Below are 26,598 nucleotides of genomic sequence, written 5' to 3'. Positions count from 1 at the left end.
ATTTTCTTCCTGAGATCAAAGACAGTCCAAGAGTGAATTAGAAGACACCTAGCTAGTAGAGAATCAGAACAAAGTTAATTACATGAAATGCTATAAAAACTTGGGCCTTCACACTATGAGGATCTGGTAGATCCATCTCTATCTTATGGATATATCTGCCTGGCAGAGAGGATAAGTTGTTTTATTCCACCACCAAGAACAGTACCTGGCAAATGGCAGGCCGTTAGTAAATAGTTAATGGATGGACAGGTGGAGTAGTCCAATTCATAGGCAGTGCTGCAAATAGTGATAATTCTTTTATCTTTGGTTCACCTATTTCTAGACTCAATAGATGTGTTATTCCCTCCATTTCTCCCCAATCCTCATACTATATGAACATAGAATTCCTTCAGTAATGTAATGAAGTGGTTCACATTTCTTTGTTATATCAATTACATTTAGACATTGTCTAATTAAACTGAAATGATTTTATCATTTACTTCAATCATACTGCCAAATTCTGTAGCTAGATTATATTTATCTTGATCAACTCAGTTGTGGTCACAAGATTGAGTTCTAACCAACAGAATGTGTGCACAAGTGTTGTACATTTCTTCTAAGCATGGCCATCTTCCTATTTCTGATCTCAAATTTCAATCCAGAAGGAGGTAAAGAATCCAGTGGTCCTAGGAGATGGTGTAGCCAATAAAAGAAAAAGGTTGTGATCTCTGAATAATCATATGGAGCAGAGAGGGAACATGGAGCAGGTTCACATTTCTCTGTTACATCAATTACATTTAGACATTGTCTAATTAAACTCAAATAATTTTATGATTCACTTCAATCATACTGCCAAATTCTGTAGCTAGATTATAGTTCTCTTGATCGTCTCAGTTGTGGCCACATGATTGAGTTCTAACCAGTTAAAATGTATGCACAAGTGTTGTACATTTCTTCTAAGTATGGCCATCCTCCTATTTCAGATCTCTTAACTTCAATCCAGAAGAATGAAGAGAATCCAGTGGACCAATGACATGGTGCGGCCAATAAAAAGGAAAAGCCAGGATGTCTGAATAATCACATGGAGCAGAATTGGCCTCCCTTCTCACCATCACCTCCACACACATAGACCCTTCACTGGACTATGACCCTCACCTCCACACACATAGACCCTTCACTGGACTATGATGAGAACGAAAAATACACCTTTGTTCTGTATTCTGAAATGAGTTCTATAATCCGTAAGTAGCCCATGTATTATTTGTTGACTAAACAAATGATATAGGTTGAGTATATATGTATTACTACCAAAGGACTTAATATAGATAATGCATATAGCATACGTGAGCTATTATTATCACTACCATTTTCTAAACATATGTATTTGTGATTAACAAAATAAAATTTTATCTGAATGTAATCATTTGTAATCATTTGCAATATATTTCTCAACTATAGGCTGCTACAATATAACTACTATCATGTGCATCGAGGGCTCAACATTTTGATACTAAGAAGGGATCCATACTTAAATACCTAGAGACTACTGCTCAACATTCCAAACTATTTGCAATTCCTTGAATGGACAGTGACATTGATTTTGTATATGTGAAAAATTCTGTGGCTTGGCTTGCTCAACCTCTACTCCACCTTACTTCATGGGTGCCTTCCTGGGTTACAGAAGGTAGAAAGCTATCTTTCCTATCTTTTGCAGCAAGGGTTCCGGATGCACAAAATAGATGCATTAGTCTAAGACACAGAAATTGAAAATGGGGTTGAGGCCATCTACCTGCCTTTTTTCAGCTGTTTTTTTTCTACTGGTAAGCAATTTTGCAGACAATGTTTTCTATAACAGTTTCTGTGTCCATTTTCTAGCCTGAGTGTTAAGAGGCAGTTGCAGTGGCCACATCTAGGATGCCTTCTTGATTCTTCATTAGTGGACAGCAAGAGGTTCTTGGGCTGAATAATTCCAGGACAGTATCATATCTTCTGGGAATCATTCCTGGTGGGCCAGCCTGTAGCTCATTCTTTTGGCCCTTTCATGATTTCTGTCCTAATTACTTATGGCTTTTAGCCTATTCTTTCTGTCTTAAGATGACTACATTGGTTTCTGTTTACTGCACTGAACCTTGACTGATACGGGCCTTGGAAAATGTTGCTGGGACATGGAATGCATATCCCCTCCTCCCCGGGTCCCTATCCTCTTCTTATCCTCAGCTCAAGTATCTACTTTTCCTAGACACCTTCACAAACCCCTTCAGCTGAATCAAATACCTTTCCTTTCTGTTTTAGTCATAATCCTTGATAGCACTTCTCCCTATAGTAATGGTCAGTTATTTGTCTATACAAGTTAACTGGATAAAGCTACATTTTATTAGTCATTTGTCCCCAGGTATGTACACCATAAGAACTTATGGAATAAATGAATGAATGAACAAATAACAATAAACAGTAACAATTAAAAACGAATAACCAGCCTACAAAGGAGAAAATGAAGAAGCAAGAGAGAAGATACGTAGTTTTCTTACAAAATGGTACCGTGTGCCAGTATATGTAAAATAAGGCAGAGCTGAAATGCCATGAGTCTAGGTATGTTCTCCTTAGTCTTCTAACAAAGAGATCCATATGGTCTAGACCATATGGCAATTTTTTTTTCTGTAAAGGAACAGATAGTAAATATTATAGGCTTTGTGACTCATACAATCTCTGTTGCAATTACTCAATTCTTCCATCTTCTTAAGAAAGCAGCCATATATAAGCAGGAGAAGAGAAAGCAGATTTAGCCTGTAGGCAGCAGTTTGCCATTCTGTGGTTCAGAAGATTAGGAAAGGCCTGGGTTTACAGTGTAGACGGACTGATTTTTTTGAGTGGATCTTGTATGCTTTTCAATTTTTCCCATATGAAATGAAGATGATAACATTTTATTTATAATATATTTCTGATATTAAACTAATAGTGCTTAAAAGGCTTTGAGAGGCATGCATCATTTGTAAATCTCTTTAAGTTCACAAATAGTGGACTATTTTAAGTATGTGATACCAACATTTGATAACAAGGCCTTGAATTTCTACACATATGGCAAAACTGTGGTGAGCAGTTATGTGGTAAGAATAAATTCTCTCCATTTACAACATAAATGGTAAAGAAGCCCAAATAATATGTAGATGAATACCATTCCATTTTTGTTCCTATCCACAAATGGACAAATCACATTAATTGAAATTTTCAATAAAGCAGTTGTCAAGAAATTAGTCTTAAACATTAATATCTTCTTTAGCTTCTAGACAAAAACTTTCTTTGGAGCTTTTCAGACATGTGGAATTACAGAGAGAGAGGGGACACTTCCTCCCACTCCCAATTTACAGACGAGAAAATCTTGGGCACAGAACTGTCAAAGGACAATTGGTGGCCAGGCTAGGGCAGCCCCTGGTCTTTGAATCCCATTGTAGTGCTCTTCCTACTTTACCAGGTTTAAAAAAAATTCTGCTGCTGTTTTAATAAAAGTTTTAATACAAATTGTCAAACATTAAACCTAATCATAAATTTATAGTTAAATTCTGTATGTATCCCTGAGTTGCAAAGGATTTAACTTTGTTATGTAAAACATAGTTTTATGTTATATAAACTCCACGTTACAGAAAACATAGAGATATAGCATACGAGGCTCTAATTTCTCATCTTTTACGGGTAACATTATCCATCACTCAAGATCCTGAGAGGTGAAACTGAGGCGGTTGAAAGATGAAGATTCTGTAACCTTGGAGAATAGAGGGGAATGAGATCAGAAATGGAAAACAAACAGGAAATGGTTCTTGCTATCCAATGGGCAAGTACCACCAAGCTTCCTTCTGCTAATTTTCTGCTTCATTTGAGAAATGACTTCCCAGTTGTTTTGGACATTCTAGACCCTTACTTTTGCCTAAAATTGCCCAAGTATACTGAGCTCTGCATAATTTCACAAAAAAAAGGCGTTTCCCATTCCCTCTATGTTTAAACAACTCACTGAGGCCTATCATGACCATTGCATTTGAAACTGGATGGAACCTCTACCACCACACTCAGTCTCCATATATAATCCTACTCTGTTTTTTTCTCACAATACTAATCCCATTTAGCATACTATGTAACTTACTTACCATGTTTCTTATCTGTTGTATTTCTCCCCTAACTAGGGTGTAAGCTCCATGATGACAAGGATTTTTGTCTGTTTTGTTCTGTGACTTAAGTAGGTAGAATAGTGTCTTGCACATAGTAGGTGCTCAGGAAATATTTGTTGATTTAACAATGAATTTGATAAAATGAAGAATAGGGAATTAGGAACATCTTGACATGTTATATGGTTACATTTGGAAAGATTTGGACAAGGTGTGCAAAATGAGTGGGACAATAGAATCATAAGAAGACAACAAAGGTGAACACTTGAATGCCACTACATTCCAGGGACAATACTACAGGCTGTATGCCCATTACCTTATGTTTCTCACACAGCTATTATTATTCTCATTTTACAGTTTATGAAACTGAGAGTAGATAACTAGTCTAGGTTCACTTAACTGGTGAGCAGTGAAGCCAGGATTCAAAACCCACATTTATTTGACTCCAAAGGCTATGTGTATAACCACTGCTCTGTAACAGACTATAAGGCCACCCTGTGGCCCAGGCAGTACTAGTGGGAGCATCTCAGCATATGGACCTGATTTTATTAAAGTTGCTAAATGGACAGACATCTTTCATGGGACAGGTGTCATCTTTCATTGTAGATTCACGCTGAAGAGATTTTGCTTTCCAAAGAGAATTGCAATCTCCAAATTTACCATATAAAGAATGTTACTTCCATTAAAGCTAGAAGAATTTCCTAAAAACATCTTTGATCATAAGGCAATTAGCATTGTTTTCCTTACCAATCAGTCCCCTAAACCAGGGAACTTCAAATATCAAAATTTGTCAAGTTGCCTGAGCAGTAGAAAATGGCTTAGCAGGTTACATACTTGCAGAATCAACATGCTGAGGCAGCATCAGATGTACCTCCGTGGCTCAACTGTCTTTGTCTGTAACTACCTAAGGGTCTGGCAATATAAAGGTAGAGATTCTTTCCCTGAATTCATAGGCATTTTTCCCTTTCTCTTCCTCGCCCTCAACTCACATGGGCACTTCTACACATATATTTCTTCTCCATTTAGAAACTGGAACTTATGAAAATATGTTTTACCACTTTCATGGTTAACAAACTCCTAGAAGTAGAATTAGATAGCAATCAGAGATCAAAATGGATCTGGAGCAGTGAACAAGACAGGAAGGGTCAGGGACATAAAGCTTGGTATGCCAGGCATATATGAGACTTTAGGGACAGGGACGGGGGAGAGAAACACCAGCTTTAACAAGTTCAACCACGAAGAAGTTGGAATAAACCAGGGGTTCTCTATGGATACCAATCACACAACTATTAACTTTTGCCTCATTCCCAGCCCTACTTCTTATTTTTGGTATGGGGAGTGATGGGGGGACAGAATCTTGCTCTGTTGCAGAGGCTGGAGTGCAATGGTGTGATTTTGGTGAATTGCAGCCTTGACCTCCCGGGTTCAAGCTATCCTCCTGTCTCAGTCTCCCAAGTAGCTAAGACTACAGGTACACAACACCATACCATGCCTGGCTAATTGTTCTGTATTTTTTGTAGAGATGAGGTTCTATCATGTTGCCCAGGCTGGTCTTGAACCCCTGAGTTCAAGTGATTTTCCCACCTCAGCCTCCCAAATTATTGGGATTAGAGGCAAGAGCCACTGCACTCAGCTGTCCAGCCCTACTGTATTTGTTTGTTTGTTTTTGTTTTGTTTTTGGACAGAATCTTGCTGTTGCCCAGGCTGAAGTTCCTTGGCCTCCCAAAGTGCTATGATTATAGGCATGAGCCACAGTGCCCAGCCGAGCCCTGCTCTTTAGTAAAAAGGATAAGCTTAACAATTTAGCTATTACCAGAAAAAGCAGGGAAAGACAATTGTTTCTCAAGACTAGAAGAGAAAGTTAATCATTATTAATCAAGTGATTTGGAAGGGGTTGTTAAGGCATAAAGTACAAAAAAGTTTATGTTCTGTGAAGGTGTCAGGGTATGTCACATAGATATGTCACCCAAGTTACTATTTAAATAATAAGCACAACTTGACCAAGCTTCAAGAGTATAGCTTATTTGTGGAACACCATAATTTGTGTGGTCTAGTCATTCTGAAGCTTAGATGTTCATAAAAATCAGCTGGGTTGGGCATTTATTTAAAATTCAGATACTTGCCACATCAGGGCCAGGAATCAGAGTTTTTAACAAGTCACCTCCATGATTCTAGTGAACCACACTTTGAAAAACGCTATCATAAGGCTATATGATACTTAGCATGTAATGAAAATTTGGAGCTAAAAATGAGATCTTATTCTCCTAGACACATATGAAGAAAGCTAAATAAGGCCGGCATGTTGGCTCATGCCTGTAATCTCATCACTTTGGGAGTCTGAGGTGGGCAGACCACTTGAGCCCAGCCATTTCAGACTAGCCTGAGCAACATGGTGAAACCCAGACCCCATATTTTTTTTTTAAATTAGCAGAGCATGGTGGTACATGCCTGTAGTCCCAGTTACTTGGGAGGCTGAGGTGGGAGGATTGCTTGAGCCCAGGAGTTCGAGGTTGTATGAGCCAAGATCATGCCACTGCACTCCAGCCTGGGCAGCAGAGTGAGACCCTGTCTCAAAACAAAACAAACAAACAAACAAAAAACTAAACAAGTCAAGTAAAAATTACATAAATACTCCGGATTTCTCCAGTGTTACCTAAATAACTGGGAACACCACTATCTTTTGTAAAGAAAATAGAATATTCAGTTCATCTCATCCATTGTATAATACTATGCCACCATATTAAATTTTTAGCAATCCTCAAAGAATGGCCCTCCCAAATCTCTCAATCATTTTAATTATCATAATCAGAAGATAACATTTCTATTTATGATCCAGGGCTCCATATCACTAGGCACTAAACATCACTCTATATCACAAGTCACACTTAAAATAACAGCTATTATTTATTTTCAGTGACTGTTTTTATATGCATCATCTTGTTTAATTCTCATAATAACCCTTAAGGGTAGGAACCATTAAAATTCCCATTTTACAGTTTAGGAAACTGAGGCCAAAGCCTTGGCAAAATTAAGAAGCCTGGTCAAGGTCATTTCAGTAGTATGACAGAGCTGGTGTTTGAATGCAGATCTTTCTGACTCCAGAAGCACCAGCTTTTAAGCTCTAAGTAATTCTGCCTCCACTGGGAGCCTCAGTTCATACACACCCTATGAACATGTACAGATAAAGCAAATATCAATACAAATTGCATAGCTTACTGAGGATACACAATCCCAGTAGAATAACAGGTCTATTCCACAAGAAATGACATAAAATCAAAATGTAATTATGCCTCTCTAAAATATAAATAAAAACTAAAATCTACATCAATATCTAGTGTTTGCCATTCTTACCAGACATGCTTTAACTATGGAAATAGTCATTCTTGTTGCCAGCACATGAACTATTTTTTGTTCTGCGTAGCTGCCACCTGAAACCTCCAATGTGTAGTATTTTCTGATGTATTTTCTTATAACCACTAATACTTACTTTTTTTTTGCTGAATATTCCTAATACATTTAGCCTCCTACAGAAATTTCTGAGGCAAGCAAAATAATCTCTCCTAACCACTCACTAGTACACAGAAACCCAAGAGTTTAAAAAGAATAACAGTGACCACACAAATCAAAAAGGACACATCCCAACATGGAATTTTTCTTTCACTTACAATATAAAGCCAAACTAAAACCCTAAAGATCCTATAATCCAGCTTTTTTTTTTTTTTTTTTTTTTTTTCTTAGCTGACTACAGAAAACCACTTTACTCTTTAAAACAAGCTTTAGCACCCTCAGGTCCTGAGGTTTGCTTTTTCACTTTTATATTCCTCTAGCATTGCAAGCTCGTTTGCTCTGCATCCATCCCTGATTCCGAGGAATATTTTATGTTATTTTGTATATTACAGCTGCCTCTGCCACTAGACCATAAGCTCCATGAGCACAGGGATCTGTTGGTTGTCTCTTATAATAATCATAGTACCTGGCACAGGGAAGCCAGGTTATAAACGTTGTTGAATGAATTAATGAGTAAATGACCCATACCATTTAGTGACTTCTAGAGCTTGGTTCTTTCTTCTATCCTCACCATAATAATAATTTGAGCATTATTGGGTGCCTCTTTCTTCTTTACTTCACTCAGGATTGAAGAGTCACTGTTTTCTCAGAAGGTCACCAAGTCCTTAGACCAGCTCTTCTCCATTCACACTTTGGAGATCCCTTCTGAATTGCTAGCTCTTCTCCTGCTGGAGTGATAGAGGTGATTTCCAGTCAGTGAAGACTGGGAGAGCAGATATAGCCTCCAAATTAGGAAGGGAAGCCTAGATGGGGTGGAGGTGCTTTCTGCTGCTTGCTTTTCTCCTCTGAACAAAGTATGGCTGGAGAGAAGAAGGAATGGGACCCTACTCAGCAATTAAGGTTTAGAAGGAAGACACACACTAAGTCAGGATGGCTACAGGGGGCCTTGACTCTACTGCAGCTATGGACTTGGTCATGTCTAGAATAGATGGGGGGCTGGGCATGGTGGCTCACATCTCTAATCCCAGCACTTTGGGAGGCTAAAGTGGGCGGATCACTTGAGAACAGGAGTTCAAGACCAGCCTGGCCAACACAGGGAAACCCCATCTGTACCCCCAACCAAATATATATATATAAATAAAAGCTGGGCATGTTGGTACATGCCTGTAGTCCCAGCTACTGGGGAGGATGAGGCACGAATTGCTTGAACCTGGGAGGTGGAGGTTGCAGTGAGCTGAGATCATGTCACTGCACTCCAGCCTGGACAACAGAGTGAGAACCTGTCTCAATAAATAAATAAATAAATAGGATTAAAATAGAGGAGATGGGAACTTGGGGCATGAAGACCCTTATTTCTCCATCTGGTGATACATCCCAGCTGTTGCTGTAGGGGCCTCAAGAGACCTCTTGCTTCTCTTAATTCAGAGTTGTATATTTAGCAAAAGGTTTCTTTAATATTACTTAATATTATTTCCTCCCCCTCTGCTCCTACCCAGGTCACAGTCCTCTTTATTCTTTCTTCCTTCCCTCCCTCCTTCTATATTGTGACGGGCGAAATTATTCATTTTACTTTTCCTCTGTTCAATAGCACTGGCCATAGGTCAGCACTTTAACAAATTTGTAACAGTCAATCTGATAGTTAGAAAGAGACCTTTAGCAATCCAACAGGTTAGTTTTGTTTCTGAAGGAAGATGATGGTGTTTAAAGAAAAGTGTCAGATGATGGAAAAGAAAAATATCCCTTTCCAAATAGCTAAGTACTGCTAAGTCCTGGAGTCCACTCTTCCATTGTAAAGGAACTTCAGCCTAATTTCAGGAATAGTATTTAATGCCTCCTTTTGGAGCACTGTCACATTATTCTTTTTAAAGCTGTCCTTGGCTGGTGTTATGGCTCACACCTGTAATCCCAGCACTCTGAAAGGCTGAGGCAGATCACTTGAGCCCAGGAGCCCAGGAGTCTCGAGACCAGCCTGATTAGTGAGACCTCATCACTACAAAATACTTAAAAATTAGCTGAGTGTGCACTTGTGGTCTCAGCTTCTTAGGAGTCTGAGGTGGGAGGATCACGGATCACTTGAGTCTGGGAGGTTGAGACTGCAGTGAGCTATGATGGCGCCACTGTACTCCAGCCTGGGTGACAGAGTGAGACCCTCTCTTAAAAATAAAAAAAAAATTAGGCTTGTTCTTTCTGGTAGGCCACTTTCAACACACTTGTTTTTTGTCAGCAACTCATATAGGTGGGGGTGAACATAGAGGGGAATTCATACAATAACATCATTTAACTTCCCCCCACCTTCGTTTTAGCCCCTTTACCTCAAAACATCATTGTTTTTAGTTAACTTCTCAATTGTATGTCCCATCCTACTGCAGGAAAAAGCAGATTTTCTCGCCAACTGTACTTCCTGTATTGCAACTGCACCTTCAGACAATGCTCCTGGCCTATCGCCTATCTCCTGTCTCCAAGCCCTGAAAATCTCACTTCATTTGGGCTTTCAGTTATAGCTTTTGATTACTTGTTTCTTGCTGTAACCTTACCTGTGTATGATTCTAATAACACCTCCTTTTTCTCCAGCTAGTTTGAGCAGATTACTGTGGAATACAATAGGAAGTTAAAGCGTTTAAAAATTTTTGAGACCACCTAGACCCTCAAAATGAGTTCAGATTTCCTACACTCATTGAATAATACCTGCGGGTCTTAAGAAAATATGAAGTTAAGATTGAACTGTTGAACTCCAACAAAAATCCTTTCCAGAACCAGTCAATGAATATAACAAATAAATAAACACATAAAGAAATAATTTATTTCTGAATATTTGCAGATGTAAGGTCAGGCCATAAACATTCTGAATAATTCTAGTTAAATGTCTTGGGGTTGAGGGGAAAAAGGTGAATTCTGCAAATTATAGAACGGTAAAAGAGACATTGAGCCTAGATAAGATTCTAGAAAGTGATATGTAGTAGAATGCCCATTACATCCTCCCATTCCCATGCTCAATTTAGAAGACTGTTTCTGCCTACAAACACCAAAAGAACAGACCTCCATTACAGCTGAATCCTTGCCCTTCAGCTGGTGACACTGACACCTAGTGACATAGAGGTGTGTGCTTTTGTTTCCATGTTTAGTTATCTTTCAAGCTCTTGAATTCTGTGAGAAACCCCCAAGAGCAGTACAATTAATTTCCCCCTTTTTAAGGCTCATCTGAGTAGCTTTATGGCCCTTGAAATTAAATGAAATCTAAGATAGGCACGTGTAGGAAAGACCTGTGCATACTTAGAAAAGGATGACATAATCTCTAGAAGCCAGCACAGTGTCACCAAGACTAGCCTAAATTTATATTGCTTTTGTAACAGGGTTAATAAATGATAGCTCAGTTGCATGGTGGGTGTTGGGGATGTTATAGATTTCTCGTTTCCACCTGTCTGGTATCTATTTGCCTTCTTCTCTTACTAGTTCTCTACTTTTACACTGGTAACCAAAAAGCCTTCTTTGCATGCAATGTTTTTTTTTCCTACTGTTTTGTTAAAGTTTATTTTTAAAATATTTGATACATATTACAGAAATAATGTAACATTTATATACCTTATAAAATGAACATCTGTGAATCCACTAATAACCATAACGTTACCAATACATTGTATCCCTCTAAATATTTCTGTCCTAACTCGACTTCTTGCCTCCTCCCTCACTGTACCTCCTCCCCACACAAGGTAAGCAAGCAAAGTGTCCTCTACTACCCTAGCCAAAGGGTAAGCACAAAACATGGTGAAGCCACTCTCTCACTCTCTTTAGTGGCATGATACACGCATGGAAAAGTGTTTGAGCAAATCCATCATAATGAAGATACTCTAACCTAAAATGATGTCAATACCTGGAGGTGACACTGTTTGGGGGCTTTCTGAGATCTCGTTCTCTAGCTTCTTTATTTCTAGGAGCTATCCCATATCCTTCTATCATTTCTTTTTCTTTTTCATTTTAATTAACCAGCATTGTTAAATATCCAACTTACCAAAGAACTCTCTGATAACATTAGCAAACGCAAATTTCATAAACCCTTTTTGATAAAGTTACATCACGTATTTTAATAAATGAACTGCAAAAAATATGGATAAGATGAGAGTGAAATGACACAATAATGGTCACCTCTGGGGAGAAGCGGAAGAGGACTGCACCAGGGAAGGTGGTTTCAACTGAATGTGCAATGTTTTACCTCTCATAAATAAATCTGAGGCAGTATAATAACATGTTAAGTTGTAATAAAGCTCCTGGGTGGCTGCTACATTATATTATTCTCTATAAATTTCTTTAGGTTGAAATAACAAAAATTTAGGTGAAAATAGGTGACTCTATCATGGCTCAACAACTAGCTATGGGAGTGCTAGTTAATAAATCAATGTTAACCTATTGGGAGGTGGTGCTTTTCGGTTCTGCCTTGGACAATGCTTTTAAAAATGACTTGGAAAAACATAAAGAAGCCATGAAATCTGTGAATGAACCAAGATGCTGAGATCAATAGCAAATGTGTTGAATAAAATGATTATATACAAAAAGATGTTGGCAAAGTGGAATTATGGGCTGAATCTCATTGGCTAAAAAAAAAAAGAAAAATAAAATGAAAGGAAAACTCTAATGTTTATTGTGTGCGTCTTACGTGGCAAGAACTATTTTAAGTATTTTACATATATTATTTAATTCCTATAATAAACTTAAGAGGTACATTATTATTATCTCTTTTTTACATGAGAAACCGAAGCAAAGGGAAGTTATATAATTTATCCAAGTTTACAAAGTTAGTAAGTGTAGGATCCAAATACTGACCCATCTTGGTATAACTCCAAAAACTCAGCTCTTAATCACTGTACAATACCAAGGTTAAAAAGGCTTATGCCTCAATATGTCCCAAATAAATGATACAATACAGAATGGAGGAGACATGGCTTAACAGCCCACGTTTTCAAAACTTTTTTTGTTTTTGAGAATAAGCACAATACGGGCCAGCAGAGTGATTTGTAACAAAGTGACTGCCAAAAAAACATGCTCTATCTCAAGCTGCATTAATAGAAATATTGTGTCAAGGAGCCACGGTCATGCTGTTCTGCACACTGCCTCAGCTCCCACCTGCTCTGTACATCACACATCAAGGAGCACAACCACAAAGACAACAGGCAGGGTTTGAGAGACCAAGAATCAACACTGGTCCCTAGGAAGAAAGTTTTAAGGACCTGGGACTATTAGCTTGGAAAACACACAACTCAAGTCAGGGGGCAGTCATGATAGCTGTCTTCATATACATATATCAAGTGCAACATGGAAGAGGGATTAGATTGTTTTTTTGTGGTCTCAAGGGGGTAGAAAAAGAAACAATGTGAAACTTAAAAGGAGAGAAATGATGTTAAAATACCAGAAAGAACTTTGTAGTGGTCAAAACTGTCAGAAGATGAAATAGACTGTCTTGGCAAGAAGGGAGTTCCCAGGATCCGGATGTGTCATAGCAGAAGTTCCTTGCTGGGGATGTTGTTGAAGCTTCTAATGGGACGATGGCTAGAAGGACCTCTCTGCTAACGCTAAAGCATACTGATTTGATGATCAACTCCATTAGTGTAAAATCATTGTCCACTTAGAGACCTATTCTTATAGTACGATCCTTAAGTGTCTCCCTGGCCACTCCCCTCTTCCTTCCTCCAAAAAAAAAAAAAAAAGTGGACAGCTTCCAGAATGAGGAGTCTGGGACCTTTGTATTAACCCAACTCTGTTACTAGCTTTATAATATTAAAGGAATCATTTAACCTTTCCTTGCTTTAATTTTTTTCATTTTAAAAAGAAAGTCCCTCTATCTGTCTCACCTACCTCATCTGGATTTTAGTGAGTATGCTAGGCTGTCTCATGTAAAAGTGCTTTAGAAAATTAAAACAATATATAAGTATAATTTCTAATGTCTACAATGTAAGTTCTGTTTACCATATATCTGGGACCCCCCAACCTTTTCTGACACTTCTCTTATCCTTGGATTCTCTCTGAGCTTCCTCAGAATTTATGGTATTTTTGTGTGTCTTTTTCATTTATTTTACAAATCTTTGTTGTTACTGTTACATGTCAGGCAATTTAATAGTTACGGTTCTAGCCACTGTTGGAAAACAAAACCTTGAAGGAGACAACATTTTACTCAAGGTGTTTGCCATCAAATAAAGATCTCTACCAATACATACATAACATAATGCAAGGCAAGATATTTGAATGCCTTAAGAATAATATACATAAAATGCTATAAAATGTCACAGGAGAGTGGGAATTCAAAGATGTTTGGCCCCAAGAATCACCCTAGGAAAGTAGGGTATTCTCCTCTTTCTTTCTTATCCCCAAGTCTTCTGGGACACAATAGAAGCTGGTTCTCTTCAAGATTATGAATTTCGGCATTGGTGCTAAGAAGTGGTCCAACTAACCAAGCTCTAATTTGTACTGCCTTTGCATTGGCCTGAGGAGAAAGGTATGATTTTCCCTATTTATTTTCCTATAGAAAGAGATAAAACACTTTTTCCTATAGAAAGAGAAAAAACACTGAAGCTCAGCAAGGTCAAGTACAAGTCATAAATTGTTATGTAAGGCAGACCCTCATCATTGTAACTATCTGGAGTTTCAGTGCACAAAACAAGGCCTGTTTCAAAGAGTGATTTATTACAAGTTTGCTTTTTTAGGTGCTTAATAATGCCCACCCAATAAGATGTTTGCTTTATCCTGGGATCAGGCTGACATCTCTTTTATGTGCAGAGGCGGTGGAGTTGGCAGAGTGTAGGTTAAAAGGAAATTGCAAACACTGGGCAAGTAAGTTGTAACAGGTTCCATTTGATATGATAGTTAAGTCCTAGAACACTTTCTATAGAGTATCTGTCATTGGTTTGGCTGTGTGGAAAGATAAACACAAACAATACTGATTGAACCTTTAGTATGTTCCAGGCTGATGCATTTTGTATACATTGTTTCAATTATGATTATTCACATTTGATAAACAAGGAAACTGAGTCAGAGTGATTAAGGAATTTTTCCAGTTACCCAGCTAGAAAGTGGCAAAATCAGGGCTGGGCGCGGTGGCTCATGCCTGTAATCCCAGCACTTTGGGAGGCTGAGGCGGGTGGATCACGAGGTCAAGAGATGGAGACCATCCTGGTCAACATAGTGAAATCCCGTCTCTACTAAAAATACAAAAATTAGCCGGGCATAGTGTCATGCGCCTGTAATCCCAGCTACTCAGGAGGCTGAGGCAGAAGAATCGCTTGAACCTGGGACGCAGAGGTTGCAGTGAGTGGAGATCGTACTACTGCACTCCAGCCTGGTGACACAGCGAGACTCCGTCTCGAAAAAAAAAAAAAAAAAAAAAAAAAAAGAAGTCACATATGAATAAATAAATAAATTGTTATGTGTAGACATACATTTAAACAATATATGCATTTGTTTATACACATTTAAACACACACCTAAATTTACTTTCCCAAAATTATTTTACGTCACAAAAAAATGGCCCATATAAAATTTAGAAAACAGACAAAACCATGAGAAGGAGAAGTAGGATAGTCATGTGAGTTTAGTCTGTGATTGGTCATCAAACGTGAAAACAAGAAGGGAACAGAGTCGTCCCTTTTTAATGCCATTTTGCCCAAGTAACCAACCATCGTTTTTATTTTCATAACCCTATATTATAAAAATTAAGTAAATTCCATGAAAGCCATGATTTTTCCTGATATATTTTAAATTTCAAACATAACTAGCATTTAAAATTTCTTGATATTTATTCTCAAATGAGGTAATAAACACTTTAAAAGTACTTCCAAAATGGTAAAATACTACATTAAAGTTAGCTCTAAGCTTCCTTTCCTTACTCAGCAGTGAGGCCCTATGATAGATCACACAGGAGAAAGGAATTCTATTCTATCCCTTCTTCTAGGAGCAGGCAATTTTCCTTTCCTGGCATCCGACATGCACAAGAGCACATAGAACCCTCTCAATAAATATTCTGCCAAAGAATATTGAAAAATGGCTTATGCTAGAACATGAAGTCCAATGGAAATACACTGCCAATATACAATATGTATTTTAAAAAGTGTCATTCTCTCAATCTGAAGGCCCTGTGAACCTACCAATTTTCTAGTAGCAGTAATAACTTATAGGAAGTCACTGCAAAACACTTTATGCTCTTCTGCGTCAGTCTGGGTCAGTTAGTACCTTGCACTGTCAGAGGTGTCCAAACTGGAATGCAAAGTCCTGGGGCATGCGCTAGGTCTCTATCATAGGAATCCACGCTTCTCTGGACTATGGAAGAATTTAAACTCTTATTTATTTTTTATCTCATGCTTTTAAATTTTGTTTTTGTAAATATATGATTTATAATAATAAATAATATATCTATGCAATGGTGCATTTTTTTTTTCTTTTTTGATTGAGATAGTGTCTCTCTATCTTGATCAGGCTGGTCTCAAACTGTTGGTCTTGAACCCCTGGCCTCAAGCAATCCTCTTGCCTTGGCCTTCCAAAGCGCTGGGATTACAGGTGTGAGCCACGACTCCTGGCCCAGTGGTGAATTTTTAATGTGTACGTGAATATACATATTGAGACTACATGCTCAAACATTTGACTGATAGGAGTGTGTGATCTAAAAGTTTGAAGACTGTAACTCTAAATAATTCTGCTAAGGTAAGTGTAATTCAACAAAAATATCTTGTGCCCATAAAAATATGAAGAATGTTTTCCTATGGTTGGAGGCTGGGGATAAGAGTGGGGAGTAGGCTAGTCTTTTCTATTTTTCACAAAATAGTTCTACTAGCAAATAAGGCACAACGCCTCTCTCTACCATTAAATGTAGCAACTCTGTTGACTTTTTTTCCTTTTCAAAAAGGAGCACAATGAAATACTAAGAAAGTTTTTTTGGTTTTCCCTCCAATTCCCTCTTGTCTCTGAAGTTCATGATTTGGAGGGAAGGGTTGTCAAATTACTCAAAACCTGGGCTGGGTATTAAAAGTCCTAGGTTTAAGTTCCTTCTTCACTGTCATTCTGTGCAATATGGAGCAGGCTATATAACTTCTCCCTGACTCATTTCTCCTATGGGTAAACTAGAGATAATAATACTTACCACTGACCTCAGAGCAGTGTAGTGTGGATAAAGAACATTTTGTTCTTTGTATCAACTAAATTAAACTGCCATTAATATATATATATATATTTTTTAGACAGAGTCTCGCCCTGTCCCCCAGGCAGGAGTGTAATGGTGTGGTCTCGACTCACTGCAACCTCCACCTCCTGGGTTCTAGTGATTCTCCTGCCTCAGCCTCTTGAGCAGCTGGGATTATAGGTGCCCACTACTACATTTGGCTAATTTTTGTATTTTTGTTAGAGACTGGGTTTCACTGTGTTGGTCAGGCTAGTCTTGAACTCCTGACCTCAGGTCATCCACCCGCCTCCACCCTCCAAAGTGCTGGGATTACAGGCTTGAGCCATCGCGTCCACCCCTAATATAAACTTTGGTATTATCTGTTTAAAATGCTGTGATTGGCTGGGCGCCATGGCTCATGCCTATAATCCCAACGCTTTGGGAGGCGAGGCAGGTGGATCACCTGAGGTCAGGAGTTTGAGACCAGTCTGACCAACATGGTGAAACTCCATCTCTACAAAAATACAAACATTAGCTGGGCATGATGGCAGGTGCCTGTAATCTCAGCTTACTTGGGAGACTGAGGCAGGAGAATCTCTTGAACCCGGGAGGTGGAGGTTGCAGTGAGCTGAGATCACGCCATTGCACTCCAGCCTGGGCTACAGGGTGAGACTTCATTTCAAAAATAAAAGAATATAAAATGCTGTGATTTTTATATATTTTTTGTTTTAAAAATGATTTTTCTTAAAAAATAAACATCACATTTCTAAATACTACTTTGGTGAACTTTTTAAACTTTTCTGATTTTGTTTCTCTTTCTCCCTCTTACACAGGAGTGCTCGCATGCCCACACACACTCTTTTAACAACTTTATGGATGTGAGAGAAAAACCTTAAGACAGCATCAAGGAAATAAAAGGGGAATTGAAATAAGTTCTCTTAGTTAGGTTTTCTTTAAGTTTTAAAGCTACATACCTAGGCCATAAAATCGTATTTGTTTATGTAATCTCCAAAATGTTTGTATTTAAGAATAATTCACTGACTCTTAAAATGGAAGGAACCCTAAGAAAACATCTAGGCCTAAGATACTGCCTGACACATAGTAGATGCTGAATAAACATTTAATTGAGGGAATCTGGAAAAGCTTCTTATTTTAATCTTAAAAATCAAAAGCAAGTCTGAGCTCAAGAGAGTTTAAGTAACTTGCTCAAGATTGCTCAGCTGGTTAAAAAGTTTAATCTACAATTTATTCCTTCTAATTTCCAGCTTTGACTTCTTTCCACCAACCTGTTGACTTGTTTATATTGAACTGTCTGATACAATCTGCCGAAGCTGCATCGTTGAAAAACAATCAGAAAGACCAGTCCTGAGGTTCATCATCTCCAAAAGTCATGCAACGTATGATGTTCACATGAGATGTGAAATACGTAAAGAATCATATATTTTTATGTATAATATGCAAAATATAAATCTTGTATATACTGAATCAAAGGTCTGTTTTGAAGGCTAAGAGTCAATAGCCAATCTTCCAAGACTTATTTTACCCAATAGCACAGTCTGCATGTCCACACAGGGGATGACAGTCTACTGACCAGCTAAAAGTTGTTTGGCTATTTCAGCAAAATGTTTATCTTTGTTTGTGTGTTGTTGTATTGATTTTTTTGAATTTACCTACGAATGAGGCATTAACAACCTCAATGCATTAGAGTCCTAATAAACTTACCTTGCACTATTTTGGCCTATGTGATAGCTAACCCATTGACAGAAGAAATCCAAGGTGATAAAAGCCTTTCTTGGTCACTTGTTAGCCGGGTCAGGCTGTAAAATCGTAACACAATGCAGGCCCCTTCCATGGGGCACCAAAAGGCAGCGATGAAAACCCCCCTCACTTCCATATCCAGTGGAGTTGTAGTTTATTACCATAACCCTCCCAAGTCAAAAGGACACCAGTTTCAAGCCTTGCAACTTGGTGCAGACAGGGGATTTCCCCTTTACCCCACTCTGCTGGGCCTCTCTACCTGTCCTCTCCTACTGTCTACAGGTCCCGAACATTAGAAAATAGAAAATGTGATGATCTTTGTGTGTCTCTGTAAAATGTGTGTATGTGTGCGTGTGTTTGGGTGTAACGGGCCTTTTGTTTGGCTGAGCGGCCTGTCCGTCACGGCGCGGGCCAATGGCAGGCTGCCTTATATAAAATGAGTGTTTTCAGTCTCTCCGGGTTGCATGTACTGTATGTGGAGCAGTGTACAGTGAAGCGGAGGCAGAGCGGCTCCGCGAGCTCCTCTCCACTTTCCCATAGAGAAACCCTGACTGGCCGCTGAGGGCTAGCTACACACACGCCCTCACGCCCGGCGAGCCCGCGAGGTAGGCGCCCCCCATCCCCAGCCCTCCTCGGGCGCACTCCCCTCACTTTCTGTTTTCCTACTCACTTGCGAGCCGCCGGGCTGCAGCCCCAAGGACTCCGCGGCAGGAGCAGCGGCGGCGGCGGCGGCGGCGGCGGCGGCAGCCGGTAGGGTGGACTTGAGGAAGACGGAGGGAACCCCGCGAGTCCGGAGCCGCGGCCAGCCGGCCCGCTCCCTGGGCACTTTCCCCCTCCGCCAAAACTTTGGGTCGGGAGAGGTCGGGGGCGAGGGTCGCGGCGGCCGAGCTGGCTGGGGCCGAGGGGCGGGGGGCGCGGAGGCAGTGCCCTGCGAGCGGGAGGCTGGGGGCCGGGCTGGGGAGTACTAGGCCAGCCGGTGCCAGGCTGCGTTTGCAACCAGCACCTCTCGGCACACAGGCAGCGCCGCCCGAGAGGGGCACGGGAGCCGGGGCGCGGGCTGGAGCGGCCCCAGGAAAACAACAACAGAGCCCTCACGCCGGCGGGCGGCTCGTGGCCGCCCGGGGAGCCCCAAACTTCATCTCGGCGAAAGTACGTGGAGCCCTGCCTGGTCTCGGCTGCCGGGGAGGTGGGGCCTGGGGAGCAGGGGCAGTGGAGGAAGGTACGGGGAGCCAGCCTTCGGTGGATTTATTGAACATTTCGTGTGCGTTGGTGACCGGGAACAGCAGCCCAGTTGCTCGTTCATCTGGAGAGTTGGGATTTGGGTGTTCCGGCCCCGCAGATCAGTGCCCTCTCAACCCCCACCCCTACCCAAATGCGCGGCGAGTAGAGAAAGTGCTGTTTTAGTGCCAGAGTAGCCTGGAGGAAGAATAGGGGGAGCGGGGGAAGAGGGCGAGGGAGAAGGGGAGAGAGAAGAGGGAGGGAGGGGGGGGGGAGAGGGAGACAGAGAGAGAGGGAGAGAGAGAGAGAACGGGAGGGAAGAGAGGAGGGGGAAGAGGAGGAGGGAGGCTGTGTCAGGATTTTGCTTGAATGTGGGATTATGTTGTGTCAATAAGTTTAAGGTGGAGAGAGCGAGGCTGAGGGTGGTGGTGGAGGGAGGGGAGGAGGAAGGCCTTGGCCGTTTAAAGTCTTATTTCTGAAGGTAAGTTACGGCTTTGCCTGGTCGCGATGACAGAAAACTTGCAGATCCTTTATCCGAGGATGGGGTCGATGCCTCTAGAAAGAGCTCCCCAGCCCTCTTAAGCCACACTCATGTTACACTGTTATTTGCTGCGATCCGGGTCGCTAGTAAATTACAGAAATCAGACTCGAGGTTTCTTTTCCTCCTCCACCTCGTCTCGCTCACTCACCCTCAGAAATTTATTATCATATTTTATTTATTTTTTGGTATTGTATGAAACTTAACGTAACTGAGACCGAACCCGAGTCCTGTAATTTACAAGGACCCTGAATCCCAGAATCTGGAACACGTTTATGTGTGAAATAGCCGCGATCATTTCTGCTAAATGAGGAAGGTAAAACGAAACGATGCAAAAAGCTAAGACACAACATGTACGACAGAGGGGGGGGGGAGAGGGAGAGACAGAGAGAAGCTATTTTTTGCTTTCCTTTCTGTAGGAAGGAAAATAAAGCGTGCATTCCCCTTCCTTCCCGGTGTGTAGGGTCTAGTCAATATTTTAACTGTCTGTGGACAAATTAGTCCAGGTGGATCTTGTTGAAAAGTTTCGCGAGGTGGGGTGGAGGTGGGGGGGGGGCGAAGGGGAAGGTGGGTGGAGGTTGTGGGGGATGGGGACGGAGCGAGCTCTGCCTCTGCTAATGGTCATTGGCCTGGGGCTTTGAAACCATTGCCTGTCCTGCTAATGACACGTCCAGTTCTCTTCTCCCGGCCGCGGACGCCGGGCTGCCGTTCCCGGGGTGGCTGACTGGGACTGGGGTACTTTACCCGCGCGGGGAGGGGCGTTCTTCGCTATCTCCTGGGGTTGCCCACTCGCGGCGTGGGGGCCCCCACGCTCCCCCCGGCCCTGCGCGCCGCCGCCACCTCTGCTCGCGCGACTTTTGTAGGCAGCCGGCGGCCGAGGGGCGCGGGGGGTCCCCAGCGCGGACGTCCCCGCGCGGCCACCCCGCGTCCGGCCCCACGCGCTCTGCGCCGCGCGGTCCAAGCCCGGAATGGCAGCGCCGGGCCGGGCGCTGGCGGTGCCTCCCTGGGGGGCAGCGGAGGCAGAGGCAGTGGCGGCGGGATCTTCGCCGGGGCCCGCGGGAGGAGGAGGAGGAGAAGGAGAAGGAGGAGGGGAAGAAGGAGGAAGAGGAGGAGAGGGAGGCGTTTTCTGCCCAGACCGCCGCCAGTTCGAGCAGGCACGGGCACGGGGACACCCCACTCGTTGCTCCTCCGTTATGGAAAGGTGTTTAGCAGACTTTTACGCCCGGAGTGTGGTATTTGCACTTCATTTTTCCTCCCCCCTCTTTCCCAAAGCAAGATGGACTCTATTCCCTTTCTCTTTCTCCCTCTGCCTCTGCCTCTGTCTTGTCAGCCTTTAAGATCGACATTTTGTACTAAGATGCAAACTTGATGGTGACCAGCAACAAAGCCGGGGTGGGATCCCTCGCTCTCTTCCTCCCTCCTTGTTTCCTAGCTCCCCCCACCCCGACCTCGCAGACCTGGTGGCCCTGCACTTGCCGCTGTGGGCTTTGGCGAATGTGTTTTCCCCGGTTGGTTCCTATCTCCAATCTGGGGATTGTGACCCGGACTGGGTGTTTGGGAGACGGCTGTGGCCGCCCAGGTCTGAAAGGCTGAGGGCTTCGATACCTGGACCCGCTGCCGCCGCCGTGGCACCTCCCGCCGGCTCCTGGGCAAGGCGAGGCTTGGGCTGCCTATCGATCCCTATGATTTGGTTACTGGTGTATTTGTCCTGGGGGTGGTGATCACTTGTGCAAGTTGATGAATGATCGCGGTGTGGGTTTTGCGTTTGCAGAATGGATCAACTTTCTGCTTTGTACATATGGGGAGTAGGAAGCGAGGGTGCTGGAGATACCCTAGAATGCCAGTTGGGCTGTCCCCCAGCCTCTGCCCTTTGAATACGGGGAGCTTCTTTGCCTTCTGTTCCCTCAGTTCTCCAGTGTGGGGGGGTGGTAGAGAAAGGGGAGGGGTTAGTGGGAGCTGGACTCCTGGGTTTTGGTACCCTTTCTTCATAGATGTTACAGGACTTGGGACTGTACTATTGTAAAGCCCTACCATACTGATGATGTACCTTTATTTGATACTTTATAGGTCACTATCATATGACAAAGGCTTTGCTGCAGTTCAGCAGTTCATCTTCCTCCCTGTGTACTTTCCATTCGCCTTCCTGGGTAAGTATGCAAACTCTTCATACAGGGAAGCTGGATGACAATTAGTAATGACATAAGGGTCTTTATCGTTCACATAGGAAGATGCTTTATTGGGGTTACAGCACCCCAGAAACCTTGTCTCACTTGAGTTTCCCACAGTATAAGTCAGTTTATAATTCTTAGTGTTTAGAATTCAGCTGTGAGTTATTATTAAGATAGTAAATGTTCATTTTGTGTTTATCTACAAGTAATTGTCGTTTCAAAACTTATTTTCAAATAGGCATTTTAATTTATAATGAAATTTTACATAGCTTTGAAGGTCTAGTAAATTTAATGCTAGACAATACTATAGGAAGATTGCAGTGTATGAGTGGAGAGAATTATTAAAAACCCAAGGAAGCATTGTGCAGAAGGCCTCTCTAATTATAGTGACTGGCATTTGCTTACTCTCTCTCAAGTTCTCTTTCTTGAGTGACCTGTGGTGTTTGTAACAGTTACTTTTGGGGTGGGGAAAGGTGGGGTTGGTAGTGTAGTAAATCTAGTGTTTAGGGCACTAGTTTGATTCAGAATTGATCATAATTTCTTGCAAAACTTACATGTTTGGAGAAATTAGGAACAATTCGGTAGCCTGTAAATCTAATAAACAATGACTGAGATCTGTCGTTAAGTGCCTTTTTCAGATATATGACTCCCAAGTAGAAAAATCTGCAAAATATGTGTGGGACAGTAAGTGTGTGGAAAATTTGTGAGAGGTAACAGTGTGGATAAGAACTGAGGGTTTATAGAGCATTTGAAAGCAGCACAATGAGCCTAATCTGCAGAAAACCACCTTGTAAGTTTGCCCCTCCATTGTAAAGGAACACCCCAGGTACTCTGAGTTGTTGATGTTTGGAAACTAGTACTAAATTGTGTAAATCAGCTGTAGTGCTGTGTAATATTACCATAGTGAATTTAGAGATTGTATTTTGTGAATGAAAATGAACTTACTTTTTCATGAAAGAAAATTTGGAGACCTCGTCTATGGCGTTTCCTGGATTGCTGAGATACCGTGTACATTAACAAAATTCTTGTCTTAGTATTAAGGGTATAAAATTGTTGTCTTAGTATTGAGTTAGAGGACTAGACCTTTCTGGTAGTGTCCATCTGGTAACAAAATATACTTTTGTATTATTGAGGACTGTAGATAATCTGTGTAAGTTTTGCATTGAACATTTAGACAATCTAGAGGACTTTAGATAATCTATATATGGTTTTCATCGAACATTTTTTTATGGAATATAAATATTGCATTACTGCTTATAATTAGGCGGTTTGTTCAGTTAACTCAGAATATATCACATACATAGCAGGCCAATCGGAATGGTCAAAATGAGAAGGTTCTGTAAGATGAATTTAGTGCACACTGAAATACATGGATTTCATTGTCTTTGAATTTTTTTTAAAGCTTGTTTGAAAAGTTTCATTTTTGGCAAGAGTATTCAAAATGCATTCCTGATTACTAAAGAACACCACATTTATGCTGCTAAACACATTATTTTGTTCATTGCAACATTTTCATTCATAAAAGTTCATTGCAAACTTTTAATATTACTCCTTTCCCCATGGAAATGTATTTGACCAATTCAAAAATTAATATGAGAGGTTAGTAATGTTGAGAATAAAAGTCTGATAAGTGCTTGTATTTCTTTGAGATATCAAGTGACTGCTTCATTAAAACAATATTTTCAAGAACAGTCTTGGACTTTGAAGTCAGTGAAGTAGTTCTGATAGTGTAAATCTTGTAATAGTGATCTAAAAAAAGTCATTTTGACAGTAAATTGCCAGTTATTGGCATCTAAAATGTATTTATTAGATTTGAGGCTTACTTATCAAAATAAGAATTTAAAGTTTTTGCTTCTCCATTTCCAAGTGTTTCCAAACTTCCCATTTTATTATTCTGCATGTCTCTGTTAGGTTCTGAAAATGAAGCCTTAATTTGCATTTCACATTTAATGCTAGCTATTGAAAAGGTGGCTCATCTATATTGTTTCCTAGTGTTACCTCTTTGGAGGTACTGAGGCAGTTTTAGGAAAAACCTTTCTCTAGAGAGTTAGATACTTGTTAAAATTTGCAATTTTTGAAACATGAAAAAAAGTATCTTGATCTTTGTATCCATTTTTTTTTTTTAAGTTCAAGGTATATGAGTTTTTTAGATAACTGTGCTTTTAACAGATTTTGAAAGTTGTATATATAGCACCTTTGACCTTTAACCTTATAGATCTGATTTTTATACTTAATCCATTGAAACAGATTCATGTAGACATTGAATTTAGAACATATCTTTGAATGAAAATGAGGATGCACATATGATTATGATTGGCCTCTGCTGTAAGTAACTATGTAGTTGATAAGTTTTCTGTATGTTGTAAAAATAAAGAATAGGTCTGAAGATGTGCAACTCATGAAAATCTAACTCAGTAGCTAAAATATTTATAAAGCCATACTTTTCAGTAAAATTACAGGCAATTTCTAATTATTAGTCATTAGCCTATTAACAGTATATGTTTTCCTACATTTCATAAAGAACATGGGTAAAAGCAAGGGCTACATTTTTAAGTAGATCTTGTCATGAATTTCAATTACTTTTATATTAAAAATCTTTAATAGAAATAATAAAGGCTTCATCTCTCTATACTACTGAAAAAAAAACTTTGAGAACAGTTCCATTAGAGATGGGCCTTTTTGCTGTACTACAGGAAGTCCCTGAAATCATTATTAGTGTCTTACAAAAGTATATGAAGTGTTTACAATTGTTACATCAGATGCTCCAAATCACTAAATATAGGCATTAATTTTAACATATTACATTACCACCAACGTGGCATACCTGTGCTTTAAGATTTAACCTTAAGCAGGTGCTTAACTTAAGAGGAAGATGCTTTTCTTGAACTTGTACCTTGAAGTCCATCTCATTATTTAACATTTCACCATTGAGGGTACCTTTTGAAATGGGCCTGAGTGGTATCTCTCCCGTATTTTTTGTCAGATTCCTTGTTGTCACTATGAAATGAAAACAAACTCAACTTTACTAAAGACATTGTAATCTTACTGCTTTGTTTTTATCATGTGTCTCAGGGAAATCAGAGGCAGGCAGTCCTCAGTACACTGAACAACACTGCTATGAAGGGAATAGGTAAAGAGAAAGACTGAGACTGAATGGAGGCTCTTCCAGCTTGAAGATTCTGTGACTGTCATTCAGTCACTGGGTGTTGTACTACCTCAAGGGCAGTTATCACATACTGTGTCTAATTGTTGATATTTCTGTATTTTAAGTTATACCTGTGGAAAGCACTTTTTGATTACAACTTTGCTCAAAGTTCACATGTGATATTATCCTTTAGAAGGCAATTATATTTCCTTGAAATGCCAGTACATCATTTTAAAACTATACAGATATACCCAGAAAATCCTCATGTATTAATGGGGATTGTTTTCATTTTTTTTTTTTCCTTTCAAGGAAACAGGTAAGAACTGAAATAAGTGCCAATTATGTGAGAGAATGCAAAAGAAGCAAGCCAGTAAAGAATTTCATCTAAAAGTATATACAAATAGAAGATGAGAGAATGAAAGACTTAAAAGATTAAATATAGACCATGAAACACTGGTATTACCAAATGTACCAAAATATAAACTTAATAAGTTAAAATATGTAAGTCAGTTTGAGAATCTAGGTAGTGAAATAACTTCAGATAATGAGAAGGTTTGTATAAAATACGAAGTAACAGCTAGGTGTGGTGACTCACACCTGTAATCCTAGCACTTTGGGAGGCGGAGGCCAGTGGATCACCTGAGGTCAGAAGTTTGAGACCAGCCTGGCCAACATGGTGAAACCTTGTCTTTACTAAAAATACAAAAATTAGCCAGGTGTAGTGGTGGGCACCTGTAATCCCAGCTACTTGGGAGGCTGAGGCAGGAGAATCCCTTGAACCTAGGAGGCAGAAGTTGCAATGAGCTGAGATTGTGCTACAGCACTCCAGCCTGGGCGACAGGGCAAGACTCTGTCTCCAAAACAAAATGAAATAAAAAACAAAACAAAAAAACCCCCACAAAGTAACAATTAATGAGAATGAATTGGATTTTATGAAATCTTAAAAAAATTAAAAATATTTAAAAATGTTCATTAAATAATTATAGCAATAGTTAAAC

General features: G+C 40.4%; 1 protein-coding gene across 9 annotated transcripts in view; it reads left to right on the top strand.

Annotated features, from left to right (window-relative positions):
• Positions 1–18,964: 18,964 nt before the first annotated feature.
• The window catches only part of LOC111542908 (HMG box transcription factor BBX), a 274,644-nt gene continuing 267,010 nt past the window's right edge, over positions 18,965–26,598 (top strand). For 4 of the 9 annotated variants that reach the window (XM_023212567.2, XM_023212558.2, XM_023212549.2 and 1 more), the window contains exons 1-2: positions 18,965–19,136; positions 22,355–22,434. The gene's annotated coding sequence lies outside the window, so the exon portion shown is untranslated. Of the gene's footprint in view, positions 19,137–19,562; positions 19,681–22,354; positions 22,435–26,598 lie in introns of those variants that run through there. The other 5 variants (XM_023212539.2, XM_023212494.2, XM_023212503.2 and 2 more) reach the window with 2 other exon arrangements.

This window comes from Piliocolobus tephrosceles, unplaced genomic scaffold, assembly GCF_002776525.5.
Source record: "Piliocolobus tephrosceles isolate RC106 unplaced genomic scaffold, ASM277652v3 unscaffolded_19, whole genome shotgun sequence".
NCBI classification, from domain to species: domain Eukaryota; kingdom Metazoa; phylum Chordata; class Mammalia; order Primates; family Cercopithecidae; genus Piliocolobus; species Piliocolobus tephrosceles.
The sequence above is the reverse complement of the archived record's forward strand: the minus strand, read 5'-3'. Positions and strand labels throughout refer to the sequence as shown.